The following is a 14,755-nucleotide window of genomic DNA, read 5'->3' on the forward strand; positions in this document are numbered from 1 at the left end:
AAAATATGCCCACTTTGAAGAGGTTCCCTTCTTCTGCCTGACCTGCTGAGTTCCTCCAGCAGCTTGTATTTTGCTCAAAATTCCTGCATCTTCGGTGTCTTGCGTCACCAGGGATAACTGCCTTGCTGTTTTTCAAACCACTAAAATGTGACATTATTCAGCTAATTAGAAGGCTAAAAGTCAACACCTTTAACAGAGCAGCACATCACTGGAGAGTGAACACAAATATCACACTGCAAGTGGCTGAAGTGTGCCTGTAACTAGCTCATGCAGAACTGCTAACAGCCGAACATTGGTTGGCATCTTAAAAATCTGTTCATCACGTTTTGATTTGCTTTCAATCATTGACCACCTCTTGTCTTTGCTGGAAACACTCAGCGGTCATGCAGCATCTGTGGAGAGAAATGGACAGGAGGTTTCCAGTTGGGCCCTTATTCAAATTGAAGGATGGGGGGGAGAGAGGGGAAGTTGGAAGATAGAGGTGGGGTGGGAGATAGCCTGGTAAGTGGTAGTTAGTTAGTTAGTCAGTCAGTTAGTTAGTTCGTTAGTTATCAAAGATAGCCACAAAAAGCTGGAGTAACTCAGTGGGACAGGCAGCATCTTTGAAGAGAAGGAATGGGTGACGTTTCGGGTTGAGACCCTTCTTCAGAATGGGATGGGTCAGGAATGAGTCGAGACCCATTCCTTCTCTCCAGAGCTATTGCCTGTCCCTCTGAGGTACTCCAGTTTTTTGTGTCTATCTTTGGTTTAAACCAGCATCTGCAGTTCCTTGTTAGTTAGTTAGTTAGTTAGTTAGTTAGTTAGTTAGTCTGAAGAAGGGTCTCGACCCGAAACGTCACCCATTCCTTCTCTCCCGAGATGCTGCCTGACCTGCTGAGTTACTCCAGCATTTTGTGAATAAATCGATTTGTACCAGCATCTGCAGTTATTTTCTTATACTATTTAGTTAGTTAGTTAGTTGGTTGGTTAGTTGGTTAGTTAGTTAGTTAGTTAGTTAGTTGATACAGGGGAGGGGGATTGATTTGCAGATAGTTGGCGATGGTTGACAAAGATTAGAGGTGAAAAGCAGACAAAAAGAATTCAGAAAAGAAAAGAAGGGAGCAAATTGTACAGGCAGACACGGGAATGAGTGGAATGGAATGGAGGAAGGAAAAGAATAATCCCACATGATCCCACTGCCTGTTATAATTTGTTCATCCCTCCCCACCCAACCTGCCCCCTCCCCTCCCAGGCACTTTCCCCTGCAATCACGAGGGATGTAAAACTTGCCTCACCATTTCTCTCTCCCCCCTCATTCAGGGACCATCAACAACAAGGGCAGCTAGTGGTGCAACTGGTAAAGCTGCTGCCTCACAGCACCGGAGGCCCAAGTTGGGTCCTGTCTGTGTGGAGATTGTATGTTTATGACCACGTGGTTTGGCTCTGAATACTCCGGTTTCCTTCAACATCCCAAAGACATGCGTGATTATAGGTTAATTGCCCCCAGTATGTAAGGAGTGGATGAGAAAGTGAGATAACATAGAATGGTGTGAATTTGTAATCGATGGTCAGCATAGTCTCGGTGGGTCAAAGAACCTGTTTCCATGCTGTACCTCCAAATTAAACAGAATCATTTCAGCAGAGACAGGGGTTCACTTGCATCTCGCCCAACCTCTTCTATTGTACTTGATGCTCCCAATCTGGTCTCCTCTACATCGGCAAGATCAAGCATGGACAAGGTAACCATTTCACCAAACACATGCTCAATCTGCTAAGACTCACAAGATTTACAAGAATGATCCCAGGAATGAGTAGGTTAACCTATGATGAGCATTTGTCGGCACTGGGCCTGTACTCACTGGTGTTTAGAAGAATGAGGAGGGACCTCATTGCAACATACATAATAGTGAAAGGCTTGGATAGAGTGCATGTGGAGAGGATGTTTCCACCAGTGGGAGAATCTAGGACTAGAGGACATAGCCTCAGAATTAAAGGACGTTCTTTTAGGAAGGAGATGAAGGAGAAATTTCTTTAGTCAGTGGGTGGTGAATCTGTGGAATTCTTTGCCACAAAAGGTTGTGTAGACCAAGCCAGTGGATATTTTTAAGGCAGAGATCAATTCTTGGATTAGTACAGGTGTCAGAATATGGGGAGAAGGCAGGAAAACGGGGTTAGGAGGAGAGATAGCTAAGCCATGATTGAATGGCAGAGTACACTTGAATGGCCTAATTCTACTCCTATCACTCATAACCTTATGAACTTATTGCTCACGCCGACCAACATGTTTCGTCTACACCAATCCCACCTGCCTGCATTTGGCCTGAGTCCTTCTAAATCTACCCTATCCACTTACCTGTCCCAATGTTTTTTAAACGTTGTGATAGTAACTGCCTCAAATACCTCCTCTGGCAACTCGTTCCATGCACCCACCGGCCTCTGTGTGAAAAAGTTGCCCTTCAGGTTCCTCCCCCTCATTCTAAACCTGTGTCCTCTGGTTCTTGATCCCCCTATTCTGGGTAAAAGATTCTGCATGTACCCTATCTATTCCTCTCGTGATCTTATGCACCTCTATACAGTCACCCCTCATCAACCTGCGGTCCAAGGAATAAAGTTCTAACCTGGTCAACCTCTCCCTGTATCTCTGGGACTCGTGTCCTGGCAACAACTGTGCAAATCCTCTCTGCACCCTTTCCATCTTTCCTATAACAAAATGGAACACAACACTCTAGATGTTGTTTTACCAATGTCTTGTACAACTGTAACATGTCCTCCCAACTTCGACCTTGCCATTTATTAATATGACATGTAAATGTAGGGAAGGTATGATGCAGCTTCATAAGAAGCCGCAACTGAAGTCTAAAGTATTGGTTTCCATATGCAAGGAAAAATATACTCGCATTGGAGGCAGTGCAGAGCATGTTTGTGAAGTTGCTACCTGGGAAGAAAGGGTTTGCGTATGAGGAAAGGTTCAACAAGTCTGGTTAGATGCACTTGAACATAGACATGCGAGATGTGATCTTATTGGAACAAATTGGAATATATGAGGTTTTTGGGAGGCATTGTCAGGGTGGACGCTGAGATAATGTTTCCTCTAAATGGGGTATCTACAATCAGGGGCATAGATTCAGAATCAGATGGAGATAAGGAGGGATTTTTCTCATCCATGAATCTTTGGAATTTCTTTCGTTTGGATTGGAGAAGGAGATTGACAGATATTTAAACTGTAAAGGAGTGAAGGTTATGGGGAAAGTGTTGTTAAGTCAAGATTGGGTTAGCCATGATCTTACCAAATGTTTGAGCAAGTTGTGTAGGAAAATAACTGCAGATGCTAGTACAAATCGAAGGTATCACAAAGTGCTGGAGTAACTCAGCTGGTCAGGCAGCATCTAGAAGAGAGGGAATCGGTGACGTTTTGGGTCGAGACCCTTCTTCAGTCTGAAGAAGGGTCTTGACCCGAAACGTTACCCATTCCCTTTCTCCTAGATGCTGCCTGACCTGCTGAGTTACTCCAGCATTTTGTGATACCTTCGAAATGTTTGAGCAAAGTCAAGAAGCCAATTGGCCCACTCCTGCTTCTTGCAATCATCCGTGCATGGTGATTGGAGTACAGGTAGCAGACCACCTTTTCTCTATATACTTGTTCCCATGATTTCAGTGGCCAGTCAATGTTAAGAGGCTAAGCACAAAAAAACTACGAATGCTGGAAATTTGATGTAAAACCAGGAAATAGTGGAAAGCCCTTACTCAGCAGGTCAGGCAACATTAGTGAAAAGGGAAAGAGAATTTCAGATTGGCAACCTTTCATCCATATGGAAATATTAATTCTCTTTCTTTCTTCCCAGATACAGCCTGACTCACTGAGTATTTCCAGCAAGTTGTTCCATGAATAGGTTGGCTTCATCGGCATGAGTAGGACATGGGTTAGCCATAGACAGGCATCGCTGGGGTAACTGCTGGGATGGCTTCATTTCCAGAGGAGAGATGGCAGAGTGGATTGCCAATTGTTAAGCCAGCTACCTCTCAGCTCCCTCCTAGCAGCAGTAACCGGTGTACCAGCATAGCACAGAAATGAGAAACTGCTGATCTCCATGGTGCCGTTCAACACTCCAGATCTAATGAGATGTTTCAATACAATAAGGCAGGTTACAGCAGGAGTCTCTGTCCCAACAAGACCCTGGCCTTTCTCTGGTATTTATCCCAGTCCAAGAGTCCAGGTATGGGGATGGGATGGTTGAAGAGTCGGAAAGGATTGGCTGTGGAGTAAGTGAATCTGGTCAGCATTGGCTAAATAATTGTTTCAGGAAAATTTGGTTTAGTTTAGTTTATTATTGCCATGTGCACTGAGGTACAGTGAAAAGCATTTTGTAGCCTGCCATCCAGTCAGCAAAAATACCGTGCATGATTGATTACAGTTAAGTCATTCCCAATCTGGAGATACAGGAAGCTATGTGGGGCAAACAATCAAATGGAGGTGAAGTTTGGCTCTATTTTTTTAAAATATTAACAATGTTGAAAAAGTTTTCAAATGATGTTTCTTCTCAGACGATTGGCAAAGGAACCATGTTGCTGTTTCTCAGCTGTGTTCATTTTGGGGTATTTCAAGGCTTCTCCTTACCCCGCAAATCGAAATAGTTGGGGGAAAACTACCAAGAGTTTCCATACTATTGTTCTGTGAAATGAAAGAAGTGATATTATTAGTAAACACAAGAGTGACTTCCTCCCATTTACCGATTGATACAATGAGAGTGCAGCTGACTTATCATGAGGCAGCCTGCTGCCCATTTTATGACTACAATCTATCAGAAACTCACAGGAACACATCCAATCAGACAATCTGGCCCAAAATGATATTAGCAAATAATGTGTGCTGGTTTTTAGCATTATCTTCGCTCTCTCAGAGATGAATTCCGCCATAATTTGGCAAAGGCTTTAAGAAAACATCTGCTTTTAAATAAATTCACTTTTTTTAATCGCCGAAGGCATTACAACAAAGAAACTTACGAACACTTTATAGCACGATGTTTCAAATGAAATTTGTCATGCAGTGACAGAATTAACACTCACCTTGTTCACTGGTTTCAGCAGGGTTTTTTCTTCGTTCTTTACATCTTCATCATATTTCATACATCCCATCACTGTCAAAAACACCAGACCCTCAGAGGGACACCTAGTTGAATAATAACTGCGTTGTTTGGTTTAATATCCCTATCTATGTGAGTGATTATTATAGATGGTTATAAAACTTGCAGCAAATATATTGCTGGTTTCCCCCACTGATGTATTATTGTGTGTGGCTTTGCAAAATTGTGTTTGCTCCTGGGGTCACGAGTTACAAAATGTCAGATTAAATAAAAGAAACTGCTGGGATAATATCATTATACTGTAAATGTAGCTATTAAATCTATAATAGGAGTTGCCATTCACATGAGACAATGTTTGTAGCAGTGGAAGAGTGGAAGCTCCACCTGGCCATATAATATTAATCGTACCTACAGGCCAGTGTTTAACATGAAGATGTGCCAGCAAGAAACATCAGCAAAGGCTGCTAACCAACAGCTTTAGGCCGGCGAAGTCCTATGTAAACTGCTGACTTAATTACGGGCCTTTGCCATGTAAAAACATGTGATCCAAAAAAGTCTTTAAATAGCTTTTGCATCCAAACCTATGAAGGACCCAGCATATCCTTTATTGGGGAAAACAGGGGTGGCATGGTGGCACAGCGGCAGAGTTGCTGTCTCACAGCGCCAGAGACCCAGGTTTGATCCTGACTACGGGTGCTGTCTATGCGGAGTTTGTAAGTTCTCCCTGCGACCGCATGGGCTTTCTCCGGGTGCTTTGCTTTCCTCCCACATTCCAAAGACGTACAGGTTTATATGTTAATTGGCTTTGGTAAAATTTGTAAATTGTCCCCAGTGTGTAGAATAGTGCTCGTTACGGAGATCGTTGGTCGGGGTGGACTCGGATGGCCGAAGGGCCTGTTTCCGCGCTGCATCTCTAAACTAAAAAAGGAAAATTGTGCTGACACTGGAAATGTGCAATAAGAACGGATTTTTTTTTCTCCCTCACTTTACATAGTTAGGTTAATAGCCCACAGCCAAGGAGCAGGATGCCTTAAATGAGATATTTATTGTTGTGGGGGGCACACCATATTAATGTGACAGGGCGATCATGTGAGGGTCAAAGGCTCAGGGGGTTTGAGATCACAGTGGGCATGAAAAGATGCCTTGGGGGCCAGACATGAGCAAGCACCAGTGAAGCTTTAGAGTGGGTGCAGAGGAGATTCACCAAGATGGTGCCTGAGATAGAGCAGTTCCGTGGTGAGCAAAGACTGGAGAAGCTCAGTTTGTTCTCCCAGGAGTGGAGATTCAGAGGGGACATGTATAAAATTATGAGTGGGCATAGATGGAGTAAACTGAAGGGAAGTGTTCTCCACATCAGAGGTAGATAAAACAAGAGGATAAGCAGGAAAAAATTTAGAAGGGACATGAGAGCAACATTTTTAACCCAGGAAATGGTGAGTACCTGGAGCGTGGTGCCTGAAAGGTTGGTTGAAGTGGGGTTGCTGACAGCAACTAAAAAATCTCCAGATGAACACGTGAATCTCTCAGGCACAGAACGAAGGTAGACACAAAATGCTGGAGTAACTCAGCGGGTCAGGCAGCATCTCTGGAGAGAAGGAATGGGTGACGTTTCGGGTCGAGAATCTCGACCCGAAACGTCACCCATTCCTTCTCTCCAGAGATGCTGCCTGACCCGGCTGAGTTACTCCAGCATTTTGTGTCTACCTACGATTTAAACCAGCATCTGCAGTTTTTTTTCCTACACTTCAGGCACAGAACGATATGGGCTAAGTGTTGTGAGACGGAATTGATGCGGATGGATGTCAAAGCAAAGCAAGGTAAAGTGCCTTGGTGTGGTAGCTCTGTCATCCATCATCATGAAGTGCTTTGAGAGGCTGATCATGGTACACATTAGCTCCAGCCTCCCAGACAGCCTTGTTCCACTGCAGTCCGCCTGTCCCTCCAACAGGTCCATGGCAGACACCATCTCCCAGCCCTGCAACATCTGGATAGGAAGGAAACGTACGCCAGACTCGCGACTACTAGACTAGACCTCAAGCTTCAACACCATAATTCCAATCAAACTAATCTCGAAACCCCTGGACCTAGGAATCAACACCCCACCTCTACAAATGGATATTCAACTTCATTTAGTTTAGAGATACAGCACAGAAACAGGCCCTTCGGAGCACTGAGTCCTCGCCGTCCACCGATCCCTGTGCAATAGCACTGTCCTACACATTAGGGACAATTTACAACTTTTAACAAAGCCAAGGTCGACACAAAATGCTGGAGTAACTCAGCGGGACTGGAGGCATCTCTGGAAAGAAGGAATGGGTGATGTTTAGGGTCGAGACCTCTGTTCAGACCAAAAGATTAACAAAGCCAATGAACCTACAAACCTGTACGTCTTTGAAGTGTGGGAAGAAGCCAGAGCACCTGGAAAACCCCACGCGATCACTGGGAGAACGTACAAACTCCGTACAGACAGCACCAGTAGTCAGGATCGAACCCAGGTCTCTGGTGCTGTAAGGCAGCAACTCTACTGGGAAAGCAATCAATATATTCAAGGACTACTCACACTCTGGTCATTCTTTCTTTTACTATCTCCTGTGAGACAGAAGATACAGAAGTTTAAATGTGAAAATTGCCTCATAAGCAAGTCTCTCGATCTACCTCTGTGCAGCCCTTGAGTTTTTTAATCTGCACTTTCTCTATAGGTGATGCGCTATATCCTGCATTGCATTTACTTTCTCCTTTTGCACCGCGTGTTGTACTCACGCAGGGTATGATTTGACTGCTGGCAAAAACAATTTTTTTCACCACATCGTTGTACACGAGACAATAATAAACCAATACTAATACCATTACTTGTTGGTGTGGATGTGCTGGGCCGAATGGCCTCTTTCCATTCTAGAAATCTCTATTACTTCATGACTTTATTAATGACTACATAGGCAGCTTAGTAATTGCCAAATAGCTGGCGATTGGTTGTCTGTTAATGTTCATCTTGGGAGGACATCATGAGGTTGGGGTGAGTTGTATTTACCAGTTTGTTTCACGTTATAGATCCAACACTTATTCTGCTGAACCTTAACCATGTACCAGACAAGCCCCACTCTGTGTGCTCTGTTTACTTACCAAATTGTCTGTCAAAATGGATCCAAAGTGGAACCATGGACATTTACCCATGTAAAAGATTCCAAGACTGTTGAACGGGTGTCACGGGTTATGGGGAGAAGGCAGGAAGGCATGAAGTTCACATCTTCATCGAACAGCTTAGTTGCCAATCATTCCTCTAACATACTGATGTACAAAATGACCTCTGAAGGATCAGGCTCAGATTTGTTCAAGTGTTTGCCTGCTTCCTCACTCCTTGGCCAATGACACAATGCACAATTTCCAAGGTTTAATGAGAACGTTGTGTAGCTTGGTCATAACATTCCCCGGCTTGTAATTAACCTGATTTTTATCGGCATTTTTTAAATTGAATAATGATTTCTGTAGAAGTAACAGATACAAAGACATTTAACTGCACAGGGCCCCAAAAAATTGCTTCCAAAATATCTTGCTGTTCTATATCATAAAGTTATCCCTCAGAAAGCAACTACATAAGAGAGTCAAGAAGCAGGAGTGTTTTATTGTCATATGTCCCAGACAGAACAATGAAATTCTTACAGCAGCACAGCAGAATATGTAAACATAGTACAATATAACAAAGAAATAAACAAAAAAAAGTTCAGTGTGTGTATATGTGCACATACTCACATATACACATACACATACACACACACACACATATACACATATACACACACACACACATATATATATATATATATATATATATATATATATGTGTGTGTGTATATGTGAGTATGTGCACATATACACACACTGAACTTTTTTTTATATATATATATATATATGTGTGAGTATGTGTGTATATATACACATGCTGAACTTTATATTTATAATATATGTATTATATTATAAATATAAATATAAAGTTTATAATATTTATAATATTTAGTCAAAGTCTTACTGTCCTCGATTACATACCATCTTTGTCCCGCCCACTCCCCTGACATCAGTCTGAAGAAGGGTCTTAACCGGGTACTCCATCTGGTGGCAAAGTGTGTTTTAATGTTTCTTCGATTGTTTTATGTGGGGGGGGGGAATTGGGGGAATTTTTTTTTTCAATCTCCTACCTTGCCGGAGATGAGATTTTTCTCCGTGTCGTATCTCCGTCCCCTCTGCGGCCTAACATCAAGGAGTTGGCGGCCTTTCCTGGAGACGGGCACGGCGCTTCAAGCCGCGGGCGCGGCGTGGACTTACCATCGGGAGCTGCGATCCTTTGTCGAAGATCGTCTGTGAAGAGCTCCAACCGCAGGGCCTGTGAACATCGTGAAGCCCGCGGTCTCTGTTAAGAAGAGGCCGACTCAGGAGCTCCAATGCTGCGGAGAATTTGTCAACTGTCCCGACGCGGGGAGTTTCGATCATCCCGGCATGAGGACTTGGACTGGACCATCGGCAGCGGCAACTGTGGAGGGTTCAACAGCCCCGACCGTAGGTGGACAAAGTGGAAGATGCTTGAACTTTATTACCTTCCATCACAGTGAGGAATGTGGATTCTGCTGTGGTGGATGTTTACGTTAAATTTGTGGCTGTTGTGCCTTGTTGCTTTTCACTTAGTATGGCTGTATGGTAACTCAAATTTCACTGTACCTAAATTAATACATGTGACAATAAATTGATCTTGAAATCCTGACTTGAAATGTCGCCCATTCCTTCTCTCCAGAGATGCTGCCTGTCCCGCTGAGTTACTCCAGCATTTTGTGTCTACCTTCAATTTAAACCAGCATCTGCAGTTCTTTCCAACACATTATATATACACACACACAGTCACACCTACATACACATAAAAGACAAACAAACAATAATAGTGCAATAATAACAATAAGTCTATGTAGTTCAGAGCTTATTTGAGGTTGTAGTGTTTAATAGCCTAATGGCTGATGGGAAGAAGCTGGTCCTGAACCTGGACATTACAGTTTTCAGGCTCCTGTACCTTCTTCCCGATGGCAGGGGTGAAATGAGTGTTTGGCCAGGGTAGTGTGGGTCTCTGATGATGAGGCAGCGACTCCGGTAATATTGTGTCTACCATCAAGGATGTGTGCAGGAATATTTAATCTCTCGGATGCTGCCGTGGTTCAATTCATTCTGCTGCTTGTAAATGCACCAGTAACAATTCCATCTTCCTGTGTTCCATGGTTGCTCTTTGTTTAAGTTTCAGTTGTCGGCTTTTCATTTTATACAGAAACTCACAAAGATATCAATTTGAAAGGGAAGGGTTCAGGTGTGGGGTTTCCTGCTGCACTAGATGTTTATAAAGTTAGTCCTGTTGCTAAAGACAAGTGCGGCCTTTACTCCCAATTATGAAAGAGAATACCAGCCACAGTGAGGAATATTTAAGTAACAATGCTCCATTTATGAGTAGCATCGATTTAATTCGGGACATCCATAAAGAGCTCTCTAGTGAACCAAGGTTTACCTTTTCCTTTTGTCCTCACGTGCATTAAAAGAAAACATAAGCTTTGAACTCCCACAAACTGCAGTTTAACTCTGAGTAAAATCACAGCCATGCAGCACTTATGCTGATGCTTCAAATTGAAATAGTTCTTGAATTTTTTAATGATACAACATCATGACAAAAAGCAGCAATTACATTTATTGTACTGAATCACTTTGTATTCATTTCCTCCAGCTTCAGCTTACTGATTCCATTTTGCAGACTGACCTGCCCAGTCTGCATCAAAGTTGATGCTTGATGATCACGTTGGAATCTTATATATTCAGAAATCCCCTGGGTTCTTCTCAATTCTAAAGAATTCTTGAGTAAGGGGACCACAATTGTACACAGTACCCAAGGTGCAGCCTCACCAACACACTGTAGAATTGCAACAATACTTCTCCATTTTAAAATGACAACAAGCAAAAAAAGCCATTGTACTACTGATAGACATAAAATGCTGGAGTTACTCAGCGGGTCAGGCAGCATCTCTGGAGAACATGGAAAGGTCACCTTTCGGGTCAGACCCTTCTTCAGACTGATAGTAGTGAGGGGGCGGGGAAAAACTGCAAGCTCGGAAAATAAAGCCAATATACAACTAATATTTGTTGCACCTGGCTGCTAACATTTTGTGCTTCATACACAAGAAAATCTAAATTAATCCATCCTCCATTCATTTGGTCTCTGATCTTTTAGATAATAATCTTTCTTTTGATACCTCAAACCAAAGTGCCAGACCTTACACTTTCCTGCATTATATTCTATTTGCCAAGTTTTTGGCTCCTCACTCAACCTACCTGCACAGTGCGAAGATCTCCTCACAACATTCTCTCCCACACATTTTCATGCCATCAAAAAACTTGGGTAACTTGCATTCCGCTTTCCTCTTCCTTGACATTGGTAGTTAATCGATTGATTGATTAATATTTTATTGTCACGTGTACAGTGGTACAGTGAAATTGTGGAATGAGAAGGCTATCTTATCGTTAGAGAAACTAAACCTGTATTCTGTCCCTCTTCCTTCTCACCCCCTCCCACTGGCTGAGTCCCCCTTTGTTCTCACCCCCTCCCACTGGCCATCCCCCTTTGTTCTCCCCACCCCCCTCCCCCCTCCACACCAGATCCCTGTTTGTAGGTTTTAGCTTTATTGAACACTTTGACCTCCTTTGTTAAGTGTAGATGGTTCATCGTTCCCATTGAGTCCTTTCAGGTTGGGATAAATTATGCAATTGCTCCTTAAATATCTGCCACAGTTCAGCTATTGACCTTTCCTTTGGCCTATTTTCCTAGTCCAGTCTAAACAATTCTTCTACCATTCCTATGTATTTTCCTCATTTAACTGAGGACACTGGATTTAAGATGTCCACCTTCAACAGGTAACTGGAATTGTACCATTCTGTAATCACTATTCCCAGAAGGATCCTTAAGTACAAAATCTCTTATTAATTAACACTCCAACCTCCAAATAACTCTGAACCATATAGACTTGGGGGCATTATGTTTGACTTTGCACTAATATTGTCTATTTATTTGTCTGGTTTATATAATATATACTGATCTTTTTTTGGTTGGTTATTATGGGTTTTATGGAGTACTATGTTTACATATCTGTTGTGCTGCTGCAAGTAAGAATTTAATTGTTCCGTTTCGGGACCCATGACAGCAAAACACTTTTGATTCTCTTCTCTCTCATGATAATTTGTCCTCAATGCATATGCTACCCAATGCTACTGCTGTATCATTTATTTCTGATACATTAAAGTTCCCTTCAATTGAACAACTTCCCCAGCCAAATAATTTAAAGCCCTGTTTATAACCTTAGTTATATGGTCTCCAGGATTCTAGTGTGAGTAGTCATGAATCGGAACCCATCTCTCCCATGCCATTCTCAGAACCAATGTTTATTTCTCCAACCTTATGTACACTCTGCCAATTTGTATGTGCCTCGGATAATAGTACGGAAATTATTACCTTTGTGATTCTGTTTTTCAAATTTGTGTGAGTTGCTCATAATCCCTCAGTAAGACTTTCTTCCTGGTCCTATCTATGTTATTAGCAATCTTGACGAATCAACCCAAATCTCCACTACAAACTCCTCACCAACCCAGAAGACATATTTTTGACCCTAGTATTAGGCAGGTAACCCAGCCTTCAAAACTCTATCTGAAGCTCAGATTACAGCCCATCAAATCTGCACTGACATCCCTCGATCAGTTAACACTTCTGCAGAAAGAGTTATTGTGAATCACAATGGGGTTCGCTAGTTCCACATGTGGCAGCTACCATGGGTTGCCTGCCTAGCCAAATCTATTCTCTTTAGTTAATTAGTCTGGGATTTAATTATTTTGAATGTGTCCTCCACAGCTGTCCTTATCACCCCAATTTAAAATTCTTAGCCAATCAGGAGAACATGTGTTATCTTTGCCTTCTCAGATTTTTCTCCATTTTAGTTTTGGAGAATTTGTTTATTTTAAGTGTGAAACAAAGGTGTTTTGTTGCAGCTTTCACATAACGCTGTATGAAACATTCACTTGTTCTTTTGCCAATATTCACCTTAAAGAGTGTTTGCCCTAATTAGCATTCACGAAGTTAGATGATGATGTTTAAATTAACAATTGCACTCTGTCCCACCTAATTCAGTTTCAAAGCACAACATATCTTACACGTTCAGTCCTCTGCCTTCATGTGTTTCTTAACTAGAGTCTTGAAGGATTTGTAATTGTGCCTCTGGAGAAAATGTGGCACATCTGAGGTGTTTGATGAACTAGGTTGATGAGAACTGGTGAGGATAAATTGTAGCCAAGGGGGAATATAAACAGACAAGACAGATACTTCCAATATGAGCAGGACTGCACATTATAACGTGACAAAGATCAACAGATTACATTTCTGTTTCCCTCGACTAAAATGCTGAATGTAATATCCATAAGAACATATGACGTGGAGCTGGAGAATGCGTCTCATGTCCCTGAGCCTACTCCACTGTTTAATAGATTACTACTGATCTGATTGATACCGTAACACTGCAATCCTGCCTACAGCCCTGTAATCTTTCACCCATTTGCTCATTAAGTATCTTTGTCAAATACCTCTGCTTTCAAGTCCACTATGGTATATTTGACAGAAGGTTTTGGACGAAATCTGTAACATATATTTAGAAGGTAAATAGGAGAGTCAGGTGGATACCTAGATCACAGTTGTGTGGAATGCAGGAAGGCCTTGAATAGGAAAAAGTCAAAGTTCCCTCACAGTTGTGTGAGGAATGTTAATGCTCTTCTTCATTGGCAAAGACCCAAAAATAAATGGTTTACATTTTGTGTCTTTTTTTCACTGGCAAAGAAGCCATGGGTTAAGATTACAGTCAGATGCCAATAATAACTGTCAAGCATCCACATGCACGGTTAAATCAGGTAGGAGACTGCCTCTGTTATCACCGCCAATGTCGTGTGCAGCCAATGTGTAGCTGCCCTGCCACATTTCAACTACCCTACCTCCTGGATCATTTGCTCCTCAAACTGTTCTAGTTTTCAATGAGAAAATTAATTAAAATTGTTTCCTCCATCGCTCCTTACCGACTTATGCACTTTCATTGAGGTAATTTGAAGTTTTGACTCGTCCAATGGCTGTAAAAATGAAACAAGTTAAAGGCTACAAGAATTATTTTTAAAGGTGACTCGTGATGGATGGGGTTTGAGCAAGAGTGGCCTGCCAAACTTCTACATTATGTTTTCAGGATATTTCTAATGCGCATGGGGAAATCTGAGCTAAAGACAATGTGATTGTCGAATAAATAAATGAATGAATGATAAGATATTGGGTGATTATTGGAATTCAATGGAAGGGGATGTTAAGATAAAAGTATGCACAAGGTACCTCTAATGTTTAAATCAATCGTGATTTATTCTGAGTACATCCAGGTAGTACAGGAAAGCAGTGGTGGGACATGTTCCTTATTCATTGCTCAGTTCATAGCTTTAACTTGCCAGAGGTCCATTAATGAGATGTGAGATAGAGTATCAAGTTGAACTTCAAGGCTGATACACCCAGACAATTACTACCCTCTGCCCTGCTTTGGCAAATGGCTTGGTCACATAATAACCTTGTCACTATGCACGTGGAAAGACCTGCAAATCTATTTTTAAAA

At 42.1% G+C, this 14,755-nt stretch overlaps 1 protein-coding gene across 2 annotated transcripts in view; it reads left to right on the top strand.

Moving 5' to 3' along the window:
* Positions 1-14,755, top strand: part of mdga2a (MAM domain containing glycosylphosphatidylinositol anchor 2a) — a 712,576-nt gene that overhangs the window by 647,856 nt on the left and 49,965 nt on the right. The gene's annotated exons all lie outside the window — the stretch shown is intronic.

This window comes from Rhinoraja longicauda, chromosome 10, assembly GCF_053455715.1.
Source record: "Rhinoraja longicauda isolate Sanriku21f chromosome 10, sRhiLon1.1, whole genome shotgun sequence".
NCBI classification, from domain to species: Eukaryota; Metazoa; Chordata; class Chondrichthyes; order Rajiformes; family Arhynchobatidae; genus Rhinoraja; species Rhinoraja longicauda.